Source organism: Chiloscyllium plagiosum, chromosome 10 (assembly GCF_004010195.1).
Source record: "Chiloscyllium plagiosum isolate BGI_BamShark_2017 chromosome 10, ASM401019v2, whole genome shotgun sequence".
Taxonomy (NCBI): domain Eukaryota; kingdom Metazoa; phylum Chordata; class Chondrichthyes; order Orectolobiformes; family Hemiscylliidae; genus Chiloscyllium; species Chiloscyllium plagiosum.
The window spans coordinates 63,925,164-63,947,952 of NC_057719.1; the positions used below are offsets into that span (position 1 = coordinate 63,925,164).

At 39.7% G+C, this 22,789-nt stretch overlaps 1 protein-coding gene across 2 annotated transcripts in view; it reads left to right on the top strand.

Moving 5' to 3' along the window:
• Positions 1-1,297: 1,297 nt before the first annotated feature.
• Positions 1,298-22,789, top strand: part of pals1a (protein associated with LIN7 1, MAGUK family member a) — a 113,620-nt gene continuing 92,128 nt past the window's right edge. Inside the window, exon 1 of one of the 2 annotated variants that reach the window (XM_043697930.1) lies at positions 1,298-1,517. The gene's annotated coding sequence lies outside the window, so the exon portion shown is untranslated. The remainder of the gene's footprint in view (positions 1,518-22,789) is intronic. The other variant, XM_043697931.1, reaches the window with a different exon arrangement.

A 22,789-nucleotide genomic window follows, 5' to 3' on the forward strand; every position in this document is an offset into this window, starting at 1 on the left:
CAGGCCGATTCATAAACTCGCCAATAGCCTGTGCATTCTACAGCATTTTGGACTCCCTTTCATTTTTTTTTAAAGTTCGTCAGGACCAACAATTAGCAGCGTTTTTAGTTGATGGAAAAATGTAGCTAGACACTCGGAACCAGGAGGAGTGAAGTGAGGTGCTGGACACCGAACTGAAGGACGAAGGGAGTGTATCACACATTGCACAAGAGTGGGAGGGCAGCAAATCATTTACTCAAAACAGTACATTCCACTAATGCAGCAGGCTCTGAAAACTTGGCTGTATCTGAGGTAGAAACTGATTCTGAGAACACTTTGTTGATACAACACCCTCTTCTCAGTTGCAATAATATTTGCTTTTGGTATTCAAGGCACGGTGAAGTTATTTGTCGGAATTAGTTTGTTTTATCTGATATGCTGGAAATCTGAAATAAAAACAGAGAATGTTCGCATTCCCGAAGTAGATAGGACTCGAAACGTTCACCGCGTTTCCCTCTCCACAGACCTGCTGAAGTTTTTTCAGCGTTTCGTATCGTCAGTTTAGCCTTTCTGATTAGATTAGATTCCCTACAGCGTGGAACCTGTAGCTACCAATATTGCAACCAATCCACAGCAACCCAAACACTTCCAGCTTTCACGGACACTCCGCTGCAGTTGGTCGTGTTCGGTATTATGGTCGCACATGACATTCTTATTCCGTCGTTCATGAGGCAACCTGTGACCTTTCCAGGGCCATCTGGGGTGGGGAATTGACGCCGATTTCTGGTTACTTTCTTGCACCGTGCCGCCTTTCACCACTGAAGTGGGGAAATGGGGTGAGACTGAAGGAGTCGCCCGGCAACAGGCATTAGCAGACAGCGAGATACTTTCAAAGAAGTGTGGAGGAAGGCTGACTCCAGTTGGCGGGGGGGGGTTTGGCGTTGGTGGGGTGAGGCGGTAAGGAGGATTTGCTTTGCTTCAAGTCCGCAGCAGCGCGACTGCTGCAACAGTGAAGTGTTCTGATTTCCAAAGGCGCTGATCTCATCCGACCCGATCCGGCCCCTCCTCCTTTCTCCCTCTGCCGCCGGGATCGCGTTGCAAAATAAAACATTCCTGGCGTAGCTCACGCTTCACCTTTGTCCCCACCCCGAGAGCGCGCGATCGCGAGCAACCAGCCGGGGACCGGCACGCGCGCGCTCCCCGACCCAACACCGCGCGACAAAGCCGTTCCCTCTCTCTTCCGAATGGGGAGAGCGGGAGACGCTGATTTCGCGCACGCGCACGTCGCGGCTCGCGCGCGCCCAGGCAGGCGGAGAGTCCGTTTAACCCCCTAAAAGAATACAGCGCTCGCGGCCGGAGGCAGTTAGAATCCTCCATTCGAGGTGAAGGGAGGGGGGTGTTTAATAACCAACTCCCCCCCCCCCCCCCCCACACAGCAAAGAGGGTCCGATCCTGAGCCCCTTTCCCCCTCACAGCCGAGTGTCTGCGTTCAGACGCCGGCACGGAGCAGCAGCTCGGCTCTCCTTCGCTATCAACAGGTTAGTGGGCATCAACTGCCAGAAGAAGCTCTCGGCTCTTTTCAATTCCCCCTCCCGGCGCAAGTTTGTATCGAGAGGAGCCTTTCACTAGCCTCGGGACTCAGGCCTAGTCCGGGAAGGAGGTGAGAGTCGGGTTGGGAAGGAGAAGAAAAGGCAGGCGGCCGGGCGAAAGTTACTGGGAAATGTTTTAGCATCAGGTCGCGTCCACGTACCCTCCTGCCGGCCGTGTCGAAAGAACTTGTCTGAGGGGGGAGTAAAGAAACGGGAGGCTGTCTCCGCTCCGTGTTACTGGGTGTGTTGGATTCTCCTTTCATTTGTCACCGCCCGAGTACTTCGCATTTAATTCACATCCTCCTCCTCCCCCGACAAAGAAAGGAAACCAATTCCCGGCTCTGGTCTGTGCGCACCTTTTATCAGTTACGTTCGTCCCTGTGAAATTTACTGTTTCTAAACAATTATAGACAAGCCGCAGCTTGGTTTCAAGCCGTATTGTTGCACGGTGGGATTGTCGGAATATCCTGGGTGTTTGCTCTTGTTGTGGAGATGGCCAAGAGTGTTGTTGCTGCTGGATGTTGCGGAGACTGAAAAATAATTTAACAGCAGCGTCAACGCTGCACGATTTCTGCACGAATTCAAGTGCAATGATTCCACGGAGATGTTTCCAACTCCAAAACTCCGATTAAGTTGGGTGCCGGGGGCGGATGCTTTCAAAATGATGGTGGGTTGGATACGGAATAGAGACTTTATTGGAAGAGGGAAGGGCATCCTTGCATTGCCTATGTTTTTAGAGGTGAAATGAAACTCAGAAAGGACGCCGCTCATAGTAGTTTAAGATTCAAAGCACCATCGAGAGCTAAGCCAAATAAGACAAGCAACAGGGACTAGGAGAAAATAAGAGAATAGGTCGGCTGCCAGCGTTAAAGGTCTTTTATGAGTATCATAAACAGTGAAAGAATGATCAAAGGAAGGATTTGGCAGTTGGGGACCAGAAAGATCAATTTCAGCAGGCAGAGGCATGGCTAAGGTACTTTATAAGACTTTGTATCCGTTTGTTCAAAAAGAGTTTGTAATGATGAAGGGGGAGACTAGTAATTTTAGTCAAAATATATAAAAAGATGTATTTAAAAGTAAGCAGTTTTCAAAAAAGATGGAAATGTGTTGCTGGAAAAGCGCAGCAGGTCAGGCAGCATCTAGGGAACAGGAGAATCGACGTTTCGGGCATTAGCCCTTCTTCAGGAAGTTTTCAAAAAAGAACAGTTGCATAATCCAGATGGGATGCCTCCTAAATTATTGAATGAGATATTGGTGGAAATTACAGGTGCTCAAGCACACTCCTAGAGGATTTCGCATATTGTTTAAGGTAGGATAAACCTACAATTATGGCCTAATTAGGTTAACATCAAAAAAAGCTTTTAGCAACAATAATCTGGACAAAATTAATTGTTTGGATAAATATGGAGTAATAATTTGAAGTGGGGGCTTGTTAAAGGCAGGTTATGTTTGACTTATTTGTCATCTTTTATAGTAAGAGACTGTTGTGATGATTAATGATTGTGTGTGTTTTAAGAAGTTTTTAACAAAGTACCTTGTAACTGAATTTAGGAGAATTTGGCATAATGGATATAAACTTGGCTAAGTGAAGAAAGTAAATGGTAGTGGTGAATGATGTAAAAGCAAAGCTGGAAATACTCTGCCAATCCTGCAGTATCTTTGCAGAGAGAAAAAACTGTTAATGTTTCATGTCAGTGACTTTTCCTCAGTAAAGGTAAATGGCTGGACACATTAGAATCACTGATTTTTGCTACTGATTGACCTAGATTTGGTATAGCAGATGTAATTTTTCAGGTTTGTGTGTTGCACAGAGCTTGGAAATGTATTAAATAATGAGGTTAATAACAAGATGTCAAGATGACATAAAGTGACTGAAATGGTTGATGACCTTTTTAATTAAAGTAAGTTTTAAAATGATACATTTTAGGAGGAATGAGGAGAGGTCAGATGAACTACACATTTTAAAGGCAGTGTAGGAACATAAATTGTCGAAGGTTGCAGGACAAGATGCGAAGGCTTTATTAATGGTGAGTTGTGATCTGGAATGTTCTCTGAAGCGATAATGAAAGCAGAATTGTAACATTCAAAAATTTGAATAAATAGTTGAAGGAAATTAATTACAAGACTGTGGCGTGAGAGATTAATTGAACAGTTATACCAAGGAGCTGTCACTGACCTATTCAATCATTATGTAATCTGTGGTCTATGAACAGCTTTTGAGTGTTTGAAACTGGTGCTTAGCTTTTCCTAAGTAAAAAATTACAGTTTGAATAAGAGAAACATATCTTAGAATTAATTTTGTAGTTGAGTTTCTTCAAAGTTTAAAATGTAAATAATTTTTTGCATTTGTGTCGATAAATACAATGCAACTCATTTGTAATTATTTCTACTTTTTTGTGAGATTTATTTTGTGGCATTTGTCCTAACAATGCAATTTTGTGTCTGTAGTTACAATATGACTGTTAGGAACTGGCTGTAAGAGTTGAGACAATGGTGATGAGCTGGCATTGCCAGTAACAAAATGCTTGTTATGGGACTTCAGCTGAAGTTGTACAGCAGCAGTTAATTTGAACTGTTTTTTTTTATCATGTTTTATTGTTTCATTAGCTATTTGGATGACTATTTATTTAATTGTGACTGTTGTAGTAATATTCTATTAGATATGTGGTAATCCAGAGCCTGAATTTAAGATCAACTTTTGAGCTATGGAAAATAGTTGAGTGGAATCACTACTACATTCTTTATTCTGTGATTATGGGGCATGATAATGGTTCCCTTTGAGCATGAAATTATTTGAATTCAGTCTCTGAAATAATTTATCTATAATCACATGTTAATTTCATGAATGAACTGAGATTCCTTCATTTAATTGAACTTTACTGGAGGGTATGTTCTTTAAAAAAATCAAAATGTGAGAATTATGAAATCATAATGGCTGAGAATTTCTGTAGGACATTTAGAAAAACATTTCTGACATGGCCTGAGAATTGTGTACATGAGTGAATTGAGAAATTTAACGTGTACTAGTGAATTCTCCTGTAACTTCAACATTGATAGCGATTTTTCTCCGTATGTCAGCAATGCTGAAGGTTGGTTGACTCAGATAGCTAGCACATGATGCAGAATGATACAAATGGCACACATTCAATCTCAATGCCTTCTGTCATCATTCATTGAGACTGTCCCTCCTTGTCTTGCCCCATAATTGAGGAGCGGTACTCATAGTTATATAATTAATAACCCTTCTAATGGAGGGAGAAGCAAATGGTTCATTGTGGACTATGGCTAATCTCGTTACTTAGATATTATGAGAATCTCAAGATGGTGAAGCTAGTTTGCTGTTGAATTATGCAACTAGCGTTATGACAGTAATGGGAGAGGTATAGAGATACTTGCCTTTTAGGCAAGGCATTGAATGCAAGAAGGAAGCTTTGATGAACCTGAATAAGATATTAGTTAGACCACAGTTGGAAGATTGTATGGAGGTCTGGTTGCCATCCTATAGGAAGGATGTAATTGAACTAGAGAGGGTGCAGAAAAGATTCACCAAGACGTTGTCTGAGTACAGGCGTTTCAGTTTTGAGATCGGGATTATTTTCCTGAGGGGGGACCTGATTGGGGTGTACAAAGTTATGAGGGGTGTAAATAGGTAGATGGGGAAAAAACCTTTTTCCCTTAGTAGAGAGATCAGAAAATGAGGGTGTAGCTTTCAAGTAAAGGACATGATTGGGAGGTGCCAGTGTTGGACTGGCGTTACTGGTGAGATATGCACACACTCTCTCATATACACCCCTCCACACGCACACACCCACATGGGCGCACACACGCAAGTTTGTGGGTTGAATTCGTACTTGCAGAAATACATTTTATTTTGCTCAAAAACTGCTTTAATCTATGTAAGATTCTGTAAATTCCTTTTTTAGATTAGAATCAGGCTGAACATTGGGACATAGCCTCACACAGGGCACCTCATACCTTCAATGCATTATCTGGGCCAACATGGCACCTGTTGTTAAAGTTCACCTGAGAATGTAACTTTAAGAAAGTTCTGGAATTTACAAATGAAAGAACTGAAACCAACATGCCCAATCAGGTGGTTGTGGAATACTACAACCACCTAATGAAGGAGCAGCGCTCCAAAAGCTAGTGTTTCCAAATAAACCTGTTGGACTATAACCTGGTATTGTGATTTTTAACTTTTGGATTACATGATGGCTACAAGGGCTAAGGGCCACGTACTGGAAAACTGGAATAGAGTAGATAGGTGTTTGATACCTGACGGGAGCATAATACCATGAAGAGTCTCCTTCTCTGTGTATAACTCAATGATTCTATTAATATTTGAAGGCTTTCAGCACAGTCTTACTTTATTTCAAGGATTTCTACTGATAGTTATTCTTTCAACAAAAATTTTAATAGAATTAAAACCTCATGCTATGAAAAGCCACATAAGACATTCCATGTGCAAAACCAGTCCAACGATTGTATTAGAAATTGTCAATTTTGCTTTGTTACTTGTTTGTATTCTTAGAATTTGCAACTCTGGTAGAAATTTTTTTTTCCCTGATTTGAAAAGACTGGTTTATATTTGAGTGTCATTGAAATCTGCCTGTTGTAACTTCAGTATCTATCATTGACTAAAGCAGCTTTCTCACCACAAGTCTTGTTTGTGATTCAAGTTTCATAGCAACATGATAACTGCTCATTACTTTAGTCTACGTTTGAGTCGTGACATATCCAATGGAGTTAGATTGTGTAGAAAGCTGATGGATTTAGATTATCATCACATTATCTACAGCATGAGTGGTCTTTAAACCTAGAGTATCACTCATCAAGCAGCTGTTTGTCTACCACCTAATTCATAGCCTAGCCCTTTTTTTGGAAGTCCTGTCTGAAATATTGAGGTTATCCAGAAAGGATACAAAACTAATTTCTAAGTAGACCTGTTGGACTATAACCTGGTGTTGTGATTTTTAACTTTTTCCATCCCAGTCTAACACTGGCACCTCCATATCATGATTTAAACCCAGGGAGTCTTCATTTTTACCACAGAGTAGCTTCTGAAGTTTGAATTCTATAAAATAATTGTCCCCTCAGTTTTCCATTCTTAACCAATTGTCATCTCAATCACCACTCCCATGCTGTCCTTTTTCTGCCGTCTTCCTCAATCCCTGTTAATCCAATTCCATCTCTCAAGGAAACTATTCTTCACAGAAACAATCTCTCATCCCTCTGTAATTTTGTTACTCTCACCACCAACTGTTGGGAGCCAAACATATATCACACATTCCAGTCCTCTTACACCATGTGCTGCTGTGTGCTTGGCACCGCTGACCAAATAAATCCATCAACAGATCTGCTACTTAAACCAAAACAGTCCAGATAGATGCAAACTTTATAATATTATAACAAATGTAATTAATGAGACAACCATCCTGTTCTTATCTACAAATTTTGTTAGTTTTCAGAGCTATGCTGAATTCACAGTTAATGCTTCTGTCTACTGAAACACTATTGCATTCCGTTTTGCATCTGACATGACAGCAACAGTAAACTATAAATGAAGAGGGAAAATAAAGACAATGATTCACCAACATACCCTATTTATGAAATATCCCTGGCTTTTAACATTAGAATCTTCTCCATTTACATTGTTCGCAACAATTCCAAAAGCCATTGGGCTCGCTCTAACTCTCACTGGTTGTTTGCTTCTTGGGTTTGGTTTGTTCTAATGTTACAAGGAAGCAGGACATCATTGTCAGGGTATTGTTCCTGAAGTAACTCTTCATTTATATGACTGAGCTGCTGCCGGTTACAACACTAAAGGAATGCTGTAATGTTAAAGGAGCATGACTCTGTCTCTGGAAAGTGGGATGGTCACTCTTGTTGAAATTTCTGTGCACAAAGAATATAAGGTATGTAACAGGATTCTGGAGTTCTTTTAATAAAAGGCACCAAACCACCTTCTGCAAATAATTTATTGGGGTTATTCCTGGATGCACAGGTGTGGTTATGGTACAGGCCTAATAATTCAAATTCTTCCACAGCAAATTGTGAAAATTAAATATGGCAACTTGTAGACAAAAACCTGGAAAATAAAATGATACCTTTTGTTTTGTCTTAAATATTAAACTAGTTTACCGATGTACTTCAGGAAAGAGGATTTGACACCTTTTTTCTTCTGTGATGTGATACCAAGTATATATTACTAATTGGGTGTATTGTGGCAGAGTAGTTGTGTCCCTACCTCTGAGCCAGAAGGTCTAGGATTAAGATTCTCCTCCCCCCCCCACCCCCCAAACTCCCCATGGCATGTCATAACATGTCTTAAGTTGATTTAGAAATATCAAGGTGATATTTATGCAGGACTATTGTGGTGCAGTGCTAGTGTCCCTGCCTCTGGGCTAAGAGGCAGACAGCAAGCAACATGAATTTGACTGGGACAACACTACCATTATAGGGCAAGCGAAACAAAGAACAGCCATGGAATTCCTAGAAGCTTGGCACTCATCCACAAACTCCATCAACAAACACATAGACCTGGACCCAATATATCGGCCACTGCAGCGGACAGCTGAAACTGACAACCGGAAGCGGCAGGGACAGGCCACTATAAATGCCGGAGGAAACACCACAGAAGCGCTTCACAGGAGGCTCCCAAGCACTGAGGATGTCACCTAGACAGGGGACGAAACGTTTGCAACAAAAACTTCCAGCTCGGCGAACAGAACCACAGCAACAAGCACCCGAGCTACAAATCTTCTCACAAACTTTGAATTTAAAAAGTTAACTTGTCTAACTCATTCTGTACTTAATCCACAAAGTCAAATTATTTCATTACCAAACTAGTAATTTAAATAATATCAATAACTTAGAATAGCCCAAATCATACATCTCAACGGTGCAATGTACTTCTGCACCGGGAGGCTCAAGTTCAAGTCCCACCTGCTCCAGGGGTGTGAAAGAATACTTCTGAAAAAGGTTGATTAGAAAATATGGTAAACCTGAGAACTTCACAAGCATCATCATCTCTGGCTGAGGATGTTAGTCACATTTATGAACTATTTTGGACTAAGTAACAACCTATGCATGAGTATCCATCAGATGTTACCCACAGTGAAATGGCTCCTAGACAAATAAAAATACATTTACAAGTCTACATTTGTACAAAGTCCACTTTCAGCCCTTCCCTTTAAATTTTAGTTTCACTTAATCGTAACTTTCCAAGTCACCTGTTCCTATTTTGTTAATATGAAAGATCATAGCGATCTGCTTCACAATTTCTCAATTTATTGCTGAAATACTTACACCTCATGTTCTGGATGAGAATTAGCTGTCACACATTTCTATTTCAAGACGACCTACTCCACATTCTTAGTAATTTAATCTCAGATGCTCGTCTCCATGACATGATGTGAACTTCAAAGCCACTTACAACATCTCTGATCCGCTAAAGGCATTTGTAATATTCCAAACTTCTCAAATTTTACATGAAAAAACTGAGTCTGGTCAGAAGTACTCCTGACAAAGCTCTGGGTCAATTCATTTGTAAATATATATTTATTCGTGGGTATGGGAAACAAAGGCAAAGCCATCCTTTTGCTCATCCTTTATCTTGAGATGATGGCAGAGGGACACATCAAAGGCAATAATTGTCAAATTAATAGTATATTTCATTATCTAACCAATCTGTTCAGAGACATTACTACACAACTTTGGAGCCGGCAGAACTTGGACCTGTGCCTCTTGGGTCCAAGAACAGAACCACAGTAACTTTTTAAATTTTAACTATTTGAAAGTTAATTGCAAATTGACTGAGGAACACAAGCTTTTGTGGACAACAAAAATAGACAATGTAGACAAATATCTGAATAAGTGGGATTGGGATGTTTTTGAATTACATGTTCAACTCTACTCATTGTTTGAAACAATGATTATCAGGCAAATTGGAGTTATTTAAATGTATTGGACAGGCAAGTAAAGGAAATAAACTTGCAAAGTGACAAAGACCAGCAGCATAGCATTGAACTAGATTGTTCTACAAAGAGCTGGCATCGGCTCAGTGGACCCAGTGGTCGCCGCCTCTGCCACTGTCTCTGCAGCTGTGGTATTGGACTTAATAAGGCCAGGCATTATGTAGAAAGTTGGGAAGGCGCATTTAAACCCTGATGGTAATCTTGTAAATTTAAATATGTTCCAGACATGGTATGGCAGTATTAAATTGAAAATCCAAGCCTGGCCAATGAATACTGGGAGCAGAGTTATTTAATCTTTGCAGCAGTAAAATATTTTAGCAGCTGGAATTTTAACTTATCTTGAAATAATGAATTAGATGATGGCAAAGCCAATGAGTCCATTATTATTTAATGTAAGTAGTAGTGGTGTTAAAAGTGGTTTAAAAATACAAAAAATTGCAATCACTGTTGATAGTGAGAATTCAGCTGTAATAATGATCTTTTAACCATTTTTGGTAAAGTACTGGTTGAGCTGTGCAATAGTTCCAGAAAAACAAAAGGTACAGTAAATAGTATGTCACCTGTGGAGTTTACACCTCTTGCACTATTTGGTCCCTGTGACTTTGCAATGTGACAAGTTCCCAGGCAAATCTCTGCCTATAATTTGCACTAGTCATGAAATTCATTTTTCATACTATTTTTCCTATTATATGAGTATCTTTCAAAAAATATCCCATGTGATGTAAAGTAATATTTTTGTAAGTTGTTTACTGGCTTCATTTTGGGGTACATTTATGACCACATTCTCAGGTTTCTGGTGCATATCGATGTGAAATGGATCTAGACTTTTGGAAGTTAGATCCCAGTTAGTTCCAAAACATCCTAAAGCAAAAAGGTGCATAACTATGCTCGGGAGGAATTTAGGTTTACACACTTCAGTATTTGTTCAAAGATGCACCTGCTTGCCCTTTTTAAAATAGTCACTCCTGCCCTTTTAGTCCTAAGTTGGAGATTAGACATTTGGATAGGCAAATACAGAAATGATGCATCTCTGGTTAAAATGTGACCAGGACATCAGGCAGTTGGTAAAATAATTCCAATATGTGTAGCAATCCAGAGTCTGAGACTAGTTTAGTTGTAGCCTGATCTTTACCGATGGCCTTTGCATGATGCCACTCATTTCTTGCAAGTTATCTAGTTAGACCAACAACTATCAGTTTTATAAATTTTGACCTCGTACACAGACAAATAACACTGGGAAATTATTTTCTATGCTCTTACATTCATCATGTTCTCCCCGTACACATACTGGTAACAGAGCAAGAATATATGCTTAGAATCGAAGAGTATGGTGCTGGAAAAGCACAGCAGATCAGGCAGCATTCAATGAGCAGGAGAGTCGACGTTTTGGGCATAAGCCTTTCATCAAGAATGTGGAGGGGAAAGGGGCTGAGAGATAAATGGGGTGGGGCTGGGGGGAAAGATAGGTGGGAAGGCATTACGTGGATGCAGGTGGGAGCTAATTATGATAGTCGGTGGAACGGAGAGGTGAGAAGGAAGATGGACAGGTCCAAAGGGTGGTGCCAAGCTGAAGGAAAAATGCCTCCTATTCCACCTTGGGACCCTCCAACCACACAGCATCAATATTGACGTCACCAGTTTCCAAATCTCCCCTCCACCCAACTCATCCCACATCCAACCCTCATACAGAACAACCTTGGTTATCCAAACATCAATTATCCAAGCAAGATCTCAAGGTTCCATAAATGCATCCTTTATGATCAGATCGGTTATCTGAACAAAATACTCACCACCCATCTCATTCGGATAATCGAAGTTGTTCTGTACTCTGTACTGCCCTTTTGACCTGTCCTACCTCTTCATCTTCCTTCCCACCTGTCCGCTGCACCGTCCCACTGACCTATCGCAATTATCTCCCACCTGCATCCACTTGGCGCCCTCCCACCCACCTTTTCCCCAGCCCCAGCCCCAGTCCCATCACCCCATTTATCTCTCAGCCCCCTTCTCTCTCCACATTCCTGACAAAGGGTTTATGCCCAAAATGTCGACACTCCTGCACCTCAGATGTTGCCTAACTTGCTGTGCTTTTCAGGTGCCACACTTTTCGACTGACTCTCCACCTACAGTCCTCAATTTCTCTAAGGATATATATGCTTGTAAAGTCAGTCCTGATATAAAGCAATAGTTCCATTCTTGTGCTATCGTGTGTTATAAGAAAATCTCTCAATAGCTGCACCATTTAAATTAATGAGGCCAGAATCGTGTTATAGCCAATAGAGGTAAGGAAAGTTAGCATTTGACTTAGCCATAGCTTCAGTACCCAGTCATGAGAATCTGATGGCCTCTTCCTTGTTTCATAAATGATCTTAGGCTTTCTAAGTTTCTTACAACCCCTTTTAACCTAACCAAATAATTCTGATCTGGAAAGTTTAAACTAAATGCCTTATGCTGAGATACCTCTTTCTTAGTTAAACTGCCTACTTTTTTTTTTGGAAATAACATTTCACTCACCCAGCTTCAGCCAAGACTGTGTAAACTGTCTAGCAGAAACCCAAAAGATTTAATTTCAAGTTATGGGGTTTTCCCCTGTCTAAAAAAACAATTCCAGAATCTGAGACTGAAAGTCCATTGTGCTACTCTGTTCACTTGTAAACCTTCCCAACGTAAATGAAACTCCATTGATCTTCAGCAAGTCTCTCTGATACTGAGTTTTAAGCAAAATCATCTTGGCTACAGAAATACTTATGATAATCATTAAACCCCTTCAGACGCAGTGAAGTCAACATACCACTTGTTCAAAATCCAAACTCTAAATAAATGAAATATATATAAATCCCACATTTAATATCACAAGCAATAGTAGTTCTTTGATTGGTTTTGATATAGTTGCTTTTGCATACTCCATTATTCTTGTGCAATAAAAATATGTAAGTAGGAGGGCTTGATCTTGGGATACTTCTTGTTATTCATTTGGATTGTTCCAATTTGTCACGTGAAAATTTCCAGAAGGCATTTGCCAAAGATCGCATATGAAGCTTGTGCAAAGTAGGAGCTCGTGCTGGTTTGGATAATACATTAGCCTGGATAGAAGACTGGCTGGCAGAAAACAGAATATGCAAAATCAGTCTTTTTTCCCTTTTTGTCAGGCTGTGACATGTACAGTCCTGTAGGGGTCTGTGCTGGGGTTTCAAATTTGTGCAATTTCCATCAAATTTTGTGCTACCTGCAAATTTAGCAACTGTCTTTGCTCCCCTTATCTACATCATTGATGTGACAACTTGGGCTAGGAAGGTGGAAAGCCTCACTAATTTTTAAATATAAATGCAGCTGCCAATTTTTGATCAACAAATTCCCACAAACAGCAAGTAAACGCAACTGTGTAATTTTTTTGCCTTGATTGACAGTACTAGGAATAACTCCATTGTCCTCAGTGTCATGGGGTCCTACACATCCACTCGGGCAGATGAAGCCTCGTTTAACATCTCATCTGAAAGGTGGCACCTCTGTGGTAGTTCTACATCGTACTTCATCAAAGTGTGTGTGTTTGTCTCTAGAGAGAGACTTGAGCATGGATCCTTGACATTCAGCAGTTAATGTGCTAGTAACTGAGCCAAAGCTAACATGATTGACACGAATTCCAAATAAGAATTTATCAAATCCTGAAACGCTTCTATCCACTACTTCAGTTGCTTCCACTATGTAGTGAATCTATGATTTAGCTTAAAGTTAGTGAGAAGTGAGTAATATTGCCAATTTATTATGCTTATTTTGATTAATATCTTAAATGCCTTTTTGGCAAGGCAGTCTGTCAATCCTTGCTAATGATTGCTTTACAATTGAAGGTATTTAATTAAACTTCTAAGTATGAATAATGATTATCACAACCTTGTAAGGATTGTCTTTGTCTTAATCCAGTGTTGTTAAAGTCCTAGAGGTTCAATTGTGAAAGATAATTTGAGACTTCTGGTATCATCTGATTTTAAAAATAGATTAGGGTGGAATTTTCTGCTGATGATTTCATACAATCCAACCTGTTGAATCATAATTTGTAGAGATGATATGACACTTAAAAGCATATTAACCTGTTTGTGAATGTTAATAATCTTAATGATGGTTCAGAATGGAAATTTGAATTTTCAGTTTTTCTTATGTAGCGATATTTGATGTGGCCACATGTTTGTTGAAACCAAATTGCAGTTATTATACTTGATGTACTCCTTTTGATGTCCAAATTATTGCTTGTTATGTGAAGCATGCATCATTATGTCATGTGAAGAAGGAGATCTCTTTGTGAGGACAAAGCTTGCACAATAAATAGTTCCTTTTTACAAGATTTACATTTTTTTCTGTTGTTAAAGGAAAATATAAAATAATTATGCTTCATTCTCCAAGAATAATCATCTTCACCCTGCAAGTGCAACAGAAGTAGGATGATTCCTGTTGTTATCCTTGAATTGCTGTTGTTCCTATGATGTAGCACTCCCAACTTGTCAATTGTTTATCCCAAACTTGCAAATGGGTCCCCACAGTATAGGAACAAAAGTAAAAAAAATTCTTGTCAGTTTATGGCCATTTTCTTAGGTGGTGTTGTGTTGGCTGAAATAGTAAGAGTTGAATATATAATCTGGGCTGACCCTTCACGCCATTACTGAGGGACTACTTCATTGTTTAGAACATGATCATCTGCATGAGATACCAATTGAAGACCATATCTGATTGTTCAGACACAATTAAAATTCCTCTGGACTCTTCTGCAGAAGATCAAGGAGCCTTTCTGCTATCCTGAACAACCCTCATCCCCTTAATCAACACCACAAACAGATTAATTGCCCATTAATCTCATTGATTGTGATCAAATTGTTCATTACATTTTTCAAAGCAATAATGACCAGGTTTGAAAAGTGAAATGCTTTGTGAAAACCTGAGGCTGTAAAAAAAAGTTAAATGAAAATGTTTATTTAAGGGTTTACTGTGTTACATCTCCTCTATCCAAAATTACTCTTCTCGTTCTGTTGAGTTGAAATGGTTGAAGGGCCAAGAGGATTGTCCCTTTTAGTTACAGATTAGGGATTCATGACAATACCACTGGGAAAGCTTCCTGCCTTCATAGATCAAAGAGAACCGTAACCCACAAGTGCACATACAATTTGTCAAATGTTGATGCCCTGTAGTATGACAACTGATTACATTTTTTTTTTAAAAATAGAGCTGCCAGTTGTAGGACAGTGACACCATTTGTAGTCTTGAAACACATTTTAGCTCCAAGAATTTGGACAGGCAATATTTCAGCTTTGACATTAGATTTTCCACATTATACTTGGATTTCCCACTTCCATTAAGTTTTTTTTGTGCTTAATTATTTTAGAATGTGTACAGTAGTGATGCGCTCACAAGTTGTTCATACCCAGTAGAACCAAGGGGTTTGTTGGGCTATTCCAAAGAGCATTACACTGCAGTCATGTTCGTGAATAGAGTCAGAGTAGGAGGTTCTATTTCCTGAAAGAATGTTATTTGGATTTGGATAATTGGGCTGTTTTCATAGTAATTTTTCTGATGTAAGCCAGAAGTTCACCTGCTTTATTGAATTTGGCTAACAACTTGACATGGGATTTGAACATGGTTCCTGGTCCATAGACATTAGTGTACTTGATTCCTGTATCACGAGCATTATCTTTAAAGATGTAAACATGCCAAAATTGTTGTTCTCTGTTTTAATGTTGTTACTTTTTAATGCTTAGTTCTTACTATAAAACTGATTCATATCTTTCTACAGAATAGCACTGGAAGTAGCATTGGAAGTAGCAAGTATATTGTTTGTACATGTCATACTTTTGATCTAAGCAGTCAATTTCAAAGTCAAACTTTGAGTTTTTTTTAATATTGCCAAAAAAAGTATGCATAAGTGCATCAGACTCCATATGAGCCATCTAAAATCTGTAAATTTATACTTGCTTAGCCTGGTAAGATCTCTGAAAAACTGAATTAAATTTTCACAGGCACTTGTTTGATATTGAATGTCTGCCCCAATTATTCCATTGTGTATGGAAGGAACCTTGCACTGTAAAGATTATATAAACCATATAAAAGGATGAAAATGATGTCACAAAGATAGGAATGTATGCTGTAAAGAAGGACATACAAAGTTTGCAGATGAATATAGCGGGCAGTTTTTAAACTGTATTTTGTAAGCCAAGAGCAACTGGAATTCCAAGATGCAGAGACCCGAGAGTCCCAATGCACGAGCCTCAAAATGTTGATACATAGGTACAGAAAGAAATGAAGGCAAATCAAATGCTATTCTTTGTGATAAGGGGAATTGAATGTAAAGGTAAGAATTCAGTTATACGGGTTATTAGTGTGACCGTATCTGGAGTACTATATATCGTTTTGGTCTTATCATTTAAGGAAAGATATAATTGTGTTGGAAACAATTCGGAGCAGGGTTACTACATTGATATGTGGAATGAGCAGGTCGTCTTGAGAGAAGGTTGGACAGACTCTGCTTCACTGGAGTTTAATTGATAAGTGAAGTTCCTGACTGATTTTGACAAGATAGATGTGAAAAGGATGTTTACTCAGAATTAGGGGCAGTATTTAAAAATTAGGGATCTTCCTTATGGAAAGAAATTAGGACTTTTTTTTCCCCCCAGAGCGTTGTGCGACATTGGCACTGCCTCAAAGGAAGATGAAGGCAAGATAATTGAAACTTTTGTTTGCAGCAGAGATAATTCTCTTGCGCAAAAAGAATCTCAAGTCGTCAGGGGAGATGTGAATGTGGAATTTTGAAGTGAAGCAGATCAGCTATGATCTTATAAATGGCAGAGGAGGCTTGATAGGCTGAATGGTTACTATTGCACCAAGCTCATATCATGCTAATAATGGAGTGTGTATTACTACTGCTGTTCATTGATATGCCACGAATATTGATCTGACTTAACACAAGTACAAATATTGCCTTTTATTTAATTTTTAAATGCTTTTTTGGGAGGGAATGAAACACTAACCTTGCTCAAAAATGTAACTTAACTCAACTTCCACCATATGCCATGTGGACCTTAAGGAGTAGGCTATTGGAGGAAAATGTTAACTTCCAAATAACTTCAGTGTCAAGAATTCCAAAATTTCAAAACATTTAGAATTTGTCATACTAATTAATTTCCATTCAGTGGGAGTGACATTTAAGAAGAAAAGTTAACTAACCACACCAGCGTGTCTGTAATGTGGAAGAAACATCAGTTATCCAAACAAGATCTTAAGGTCCTGCTGCATGGATAAGCTGTTATCTGAACATCCAATTATCCGATCATTCTATTATCCGAACAAAATACTCCCCGCCTGTGTCATTCGGATAATCGAGGTTGCTCTGCATACTGATTTATATATTATCACTATATAAGCAGCCATTGTTAATACTAACGTGGAAAAATTGGAAACAGTATTTTTGTTTTTGCTTTTTTTATTTTTGTTCTCCCCTATTAATTGAGAAAAACAATATTAATCCGTGCAGGTAGTCCTAGAGTGAAGGTAATTGAAATTATAAGTTCAAGACTTGCTTAGTACTTCAATTATGTAGAAATTCTTGAGGACTGATTTTTTTTTTAAATTAAATCTCCTGTTGGGATGTGTCTGGAAGTTAGAGGCAGACTTAATTATCAGGTCTTTGCCTGAATGCCATTGGTCTGCTCTTGGCTGTTTTCAGCCATATGAAACAGCTGGCTTTTTGGGAATAATGAAGTGTGTCTGTCTGTCCATCCGTCTTTACTGAAGGCCAATAAAGTTGATTGGGGTGTGCAGTTGGTGTAGATGAGTGGGGAATTGAAAGACTGAGAAGTTGGCTTATCTTTTGGCTGCACTTTTTCTCTCTGTAATTTTGCAGGCTTTGCTTGATAGTACGCCAGCAGCAAACACTCAACTCAGGAGTGAGTCAAAATTCTTTTGAGGTCTTGTATCATGGCAGCCTAGCTTATATTTATTAGTGAGATTACAGATAGAGTCTGATGGCACTCTCAACCAGTACTGTTTAAATAGCAAACAGAACAGAAATAAATTTGTCGTTCTAACTACTTGGTTCCTTTTCTGTGATCAGACAAAGTTAAAATTGCTTAGTTGTTTTGGATGATTGATTTGAAGTGAGCCATAAATTCAGTAGATTATAGTTGACCTAACCTCTTCAGGAATGTTCTTCAACATGGTCCTATATGTAACTGAATACAGCCTGTGTGTCTTGCTAATTTATACAAACAAGGGCTAGTGTTTTTTTTTCTCTTTGCCTATTAGTTAAGGACTGTTTTCTTTGAATTGAATTGAAGCGAAGGTCCAGGGATTTGTTTTTTTTCCTCTCTAACATTTTAAGGCGAGGACCATTTTTGTGCTTTTCTTAAGAATAAAGGTGGACAGTACAAAGCACTGTGTTCCTGACTCAATATAGGTGATGTATTTACACAACATGGAATGTACGTATTTTACATTCTTGTATGAATGCTGCTGAGGTCAGTAGAATGACATTGCATCATCATGTGATGCAACTTGTCAGAACTCGTGCATTGTTGGTATCGCTCACACTTATTATTTTTGAGGTGATACTAATATTATTTTTTAATATAAATAATCTCTGCTAATGGTTCTGAACAGGTTAATGTCCATTCCACATTGGGTCCACGTAATTACTGATGATACATACCTCCCAAGGGTGAAGATGAAGTATTCTATTCCAGGCATGTGGACGGAGAAAATGTATCTGTACCAACTCCCTAAGGACCTAGAAATTATACCTGACCTGACCTGACCTGACCATGTTAGGGTTGGGGACCAAGTGTCGTATGTCAAAGTTTGCAGATAGCAGTAAGATAAATTCAAATTGTGCAGAGGACATTGAAAGTATGCAGAGGGATATAAATAGTTTGTGCATGGGCAAGGATCTGGCAGGTGAAGTACAATGTTGGTAAATGGAAGGACTATTACTTAAATGATGAAAAATTGTAGCATGCTGCTGTGCACTGGGATCTGGGAGTCCTTATGCATGAATCATAAAAAGTTAGTTTGCAGGTGCAAACTACATCGCTAGTGGGATGGAGTTTAAAAACAGGGGCATTATACTACAACTGTATAGGGTGCTGGTGAGGCCACACCTGGAGTACTGTGTACAGTTTTGGTCTCCTTACCTGAGAAAGGATGTACTGACGCTGGAGGGAGTGCAGGAGAGGTTCACTAGATTAATTCTGGTGTTGAGAGGGTTAGCTTATGAGGAGAGATTGAATAGACTGGAAATATCTTCATTGGAATTTAGAAGAACAGGGAGACATCTTATGGAATCCTGTAAAATTATGAAAGGAATAGATGAGGTAGAAGCAGGGAGGTTGTTTCCACTGGCAGATGAAACTAGAACTAGGGGGCATAGCATCAAAATAAGGAGGAATAAATTTAGGACCCAGTTGAGGAGGAACATCATCACCCAAAGGGTTGCAAATCTGTGGAATTCCATGCCCATTGAAGTGGTTAAGGTTACCTCACTAAATGTTTTTAAGCTAGGGTAGATCTTTTAACAGTAAAGGAATTAGGGGTTATGGTGAGCAAGTGGGTAAGTGGAGCTTAGGCCACGCCAGATGACCTACTTCTGTTCCTATGTCTTATGTTCTCATGTAAATCTATATGTACTTAGCTATCTTTTCTAAGCAGATATGTACTAAGCCTTCTTATCTTGGAACTGTGCCTCATCTGCAGATATTATGCAGTTGCACATTCTCCACCATTAATTATTAGGCAGCCCCAATGCAAAGCACAGGCAGTGGAAGATTGGTAGCAGTGAACTACCTTGAACAACCCTTACCCAGTACCATGTCCTCGTAGAATGTCTAGAGACTTGGATCTGGAATTGGTTATATGAAAGAGAGAAATAAAAAAACAGGATGGTTTGCATTTAGAAACCAAAACATAGTGTGGACCAAAACATGCACCCTGTAGCAGAATGAAAAGGTAGGGAGAGTAAGCTTGAAAGCTTAAATTCTTTTAAAGGAGATTTCTGCACCCTTAGGCCAGTGAAATTAGAGTCAGGACAGAAGTGTCAGAGAAGTTGGGCGGCACGGTGGCACAGTGGTTAGCACTGCTGCCTCACAGCGCCTGAGACCCGGGTTCAATTCCCGCCTCAGGCGACTGACTGTGTGGAGTTTGCACGTTCTCCCTGTGCCTGCGTGGGTTTCCTCCGGGTGCTCCGGTTTCCTCCCACAGTCCAAAGATGTGCAGGTCAGGTGAATTGGCCATGCTAAATTGCCCGTAGTATTAGGTTAGGGGTAAATGTAGGGGTATGGATGGGTTGCGCTTCGGCAGGTCGGTGTTGACTGGTTGGGCCGAAGGGCCTGTTTCCACACTGTAATGTAATCAAAAAAAAAGTTCAAATTCTGTCAGTTTCTTTTCCCTTCCCAAATTGTTGGTGACATCCTAGAGACTATTGCATTGCTGAAGGAATAAGATTCCTTTATAGATCCTCTGACACAGTTGATTGCATTCTTGCTCTGAGTCACAAGCTCTGGGTTCGAATCCCACACCAGAGAAGGTATACACATCACAGCCAAACATGTTGATTATCAACTGCAAATTCCTCCAACACACCTCCGATGATAGGTGGTAATAGCAGGAGAAAATGGTGGTCCAGCATGTGATTGAACAACATTTTTGGAATATTGTGTGCAATTCTGGTCTCCCTCTGTAGGAAGGATGTTGTGAAACCTGAAAGGGTTCAGAAAAGACTCTCAAAGATGTTGCCAGAGTTGAAGGGTTTGAGCTATAGGGAGAAGCTGAATAGGCTGGGGCTATTTTCCCTGGAGCATCAGAGGCTGAGGGGTGGCCTTATTGAAGTTTATAAAATCATAAGCATGTATAGGGTAAATAGACAAGGTCTTGTCTGTTGGACTGGGGAGTCTAGAACTAGAGGGCATAAGTTTAGGGTGAGAAGGGAAAGATTTAAAGGGATCTAAGGAGCAACATTTTCACAGAGGGTGGTGCGTTTATGGAATGGGCTGCTAAAGAATAGTGGAGGCTAGTACAATTACATTTTAAAAAGGCATCTGGATGGCTATATGAATAGGAAGGGTTTAGAGGGATATGAGCCAAATGCTGGCAAATGAGACTAGATTAATTTAGGACATCTGGTCAGCATGGATGAGAAGGATCTGTTTCCGTGCCGTACATCTCAATGACTGTATAAAAGGTTTGGACCCTCCACTGTCATTATCTATGGATCCAGATAAACTGGAGCAGTGTAGAAAGCCTGAGATGGGCAGGATCTAACACCTGCCCATTTATTTCCTCACCATCCAATGCCCCAAATACACCACCTGGGTAAAGTAGCGTTTCACCTGCACTTCATTCAATATAGTCTACTGTATTTACTTCTCACAATGTGGTCTTCTCTACATTGGGGATACTAAGTCCAGACTGGGTGACCGCTTTGCAGAACATGTACATTCTGTTTGCAAAAATGACTGAGTTTTCAGTTTCCTGCCATCCAACACACCACCGTATACCCTTGCCAGTGGGCAAGCTGGAAGAGCAGTACCTCATTTTCTGCTTGGGAATTCTGCAGCCTTCGTGACTTAATATAGAGTTCAACATTTTTAGGTCTTGAGACGCCTTCTCCTATGTCCTTACTCAAACCCCACACACCAGGCCTTGTTATCACATGGGCTGCTACACGCACATACAACCTATTGTCAAGTATTAATAGACTCATTTATTGTTATTTATTCTCCCAAGCTAACTCCCAACCCACTCCTTTGTCCAAGTGTTTTTCTTCTTTCTCTTTGGGCTCTATCCAACCTATTGTTTACCTCCTTCTTCTTCCTCCACACCCCCACACCCCCCCATCCATCCATCTTCTGGATAAATGTCAACCTTTTCCTCTCTGCCATCAGTGCTGAAGATGGATCACTGGACCCTAAACATAACCCTCCTTTCTCTCAATTGATACTGCCAGACCCACTGACTTTTCCCAGCAGTTTCTGTTTTGACTATGGAAAAAAAATGAATGTTCTGTACTACTTATTTATGAAGATTTCTGCATTTACACTTCACCCACCAATGTGACACTGCAACATTCTGCATCGGTAATATGGCCAAGTTTTGCTTTTCATCTTCTCCTCTTTCTTTTTCCCATTGAAATCAACTCAATTAACATTGGACCAGCAAACCTGCATCTTCTGTGATCTATGTAGCTTTACTCTTTGCTAAATTATGTTGAACCTCCAGGACAACCTAAAGTGAATATAGTTTATAATATTGATGGTTTTAACATTCAATTTCAATTGTTATGAAATCCACTGATTGGCATTTTAGTTAATTAATTTAGTTTCAGTTTTAATGTTTTTTTCTGTTGCACCATGACAGCTTATCCTAACTATTTCTCAGTTGTTTCATGTTTGTAGTGAGTCTACAATCATGCCTGTTGTTAAATTACTAAGTACTAGATATCTTGAAGGAACAAGATCAGTTAGTGGTCCTGAACTTAGAAAAATACATAAAGCATATGAGTAGGTCTAAGCTGTTAATACCTTCAAGTCTGCTGTACACTTTGTGGTACATGGCTTATTCTCTATTTTAATCCCATATTCCTGCTCTCACCATTACTTCTTGACCATTTTGGTATCCGATTCTTTTCTGCTTCCTTAAAGGTATTCAGTTATTTGACCTCCACACCCTTTATGTGGTGGAGAATTCCACGAATTCTTTACCCTCTAAGTGAAGAAATTTCTCCTCCCCTCAATCCTAAATGGCCTGCCTTGTATCCTAGGACCATGGCTCTTATTCTAATCCCCTCTGCTAGGGAAAAAAATTGTCCCTGCATCTAGTCTCTCCACCTCTGTCCAGATTTATACATTTTCAGTTATATCCGCCCTCATTCATTCTTCTAAACTTGACTTGAAATAACTGTTGGAGCAAACACATGTAATTTAAATGTTCAAGATGTTGATCTATAAATTGGAGAACTTTAAGTTTTCAATTATTTTAATATATTTTATTTTTGCGGCATGACAATAGACAATAGGTGCAGGAGTAGGCCATTCAGCCCTTCGAGCCTGCACCGCCATTCAATATAATCATGGCTGATCATTCCTAATCAGTATCCTGTTCCTGCCTTATCTCCATAACCCTTGATTCCACCATCTTTGAGAGCTCTATCCAACTCTTCCTTAAATGAATCCAGAGAGTGGGCCTCCACTGCCCCCTGTGGCAGAGCATTCCACACAGCCACAG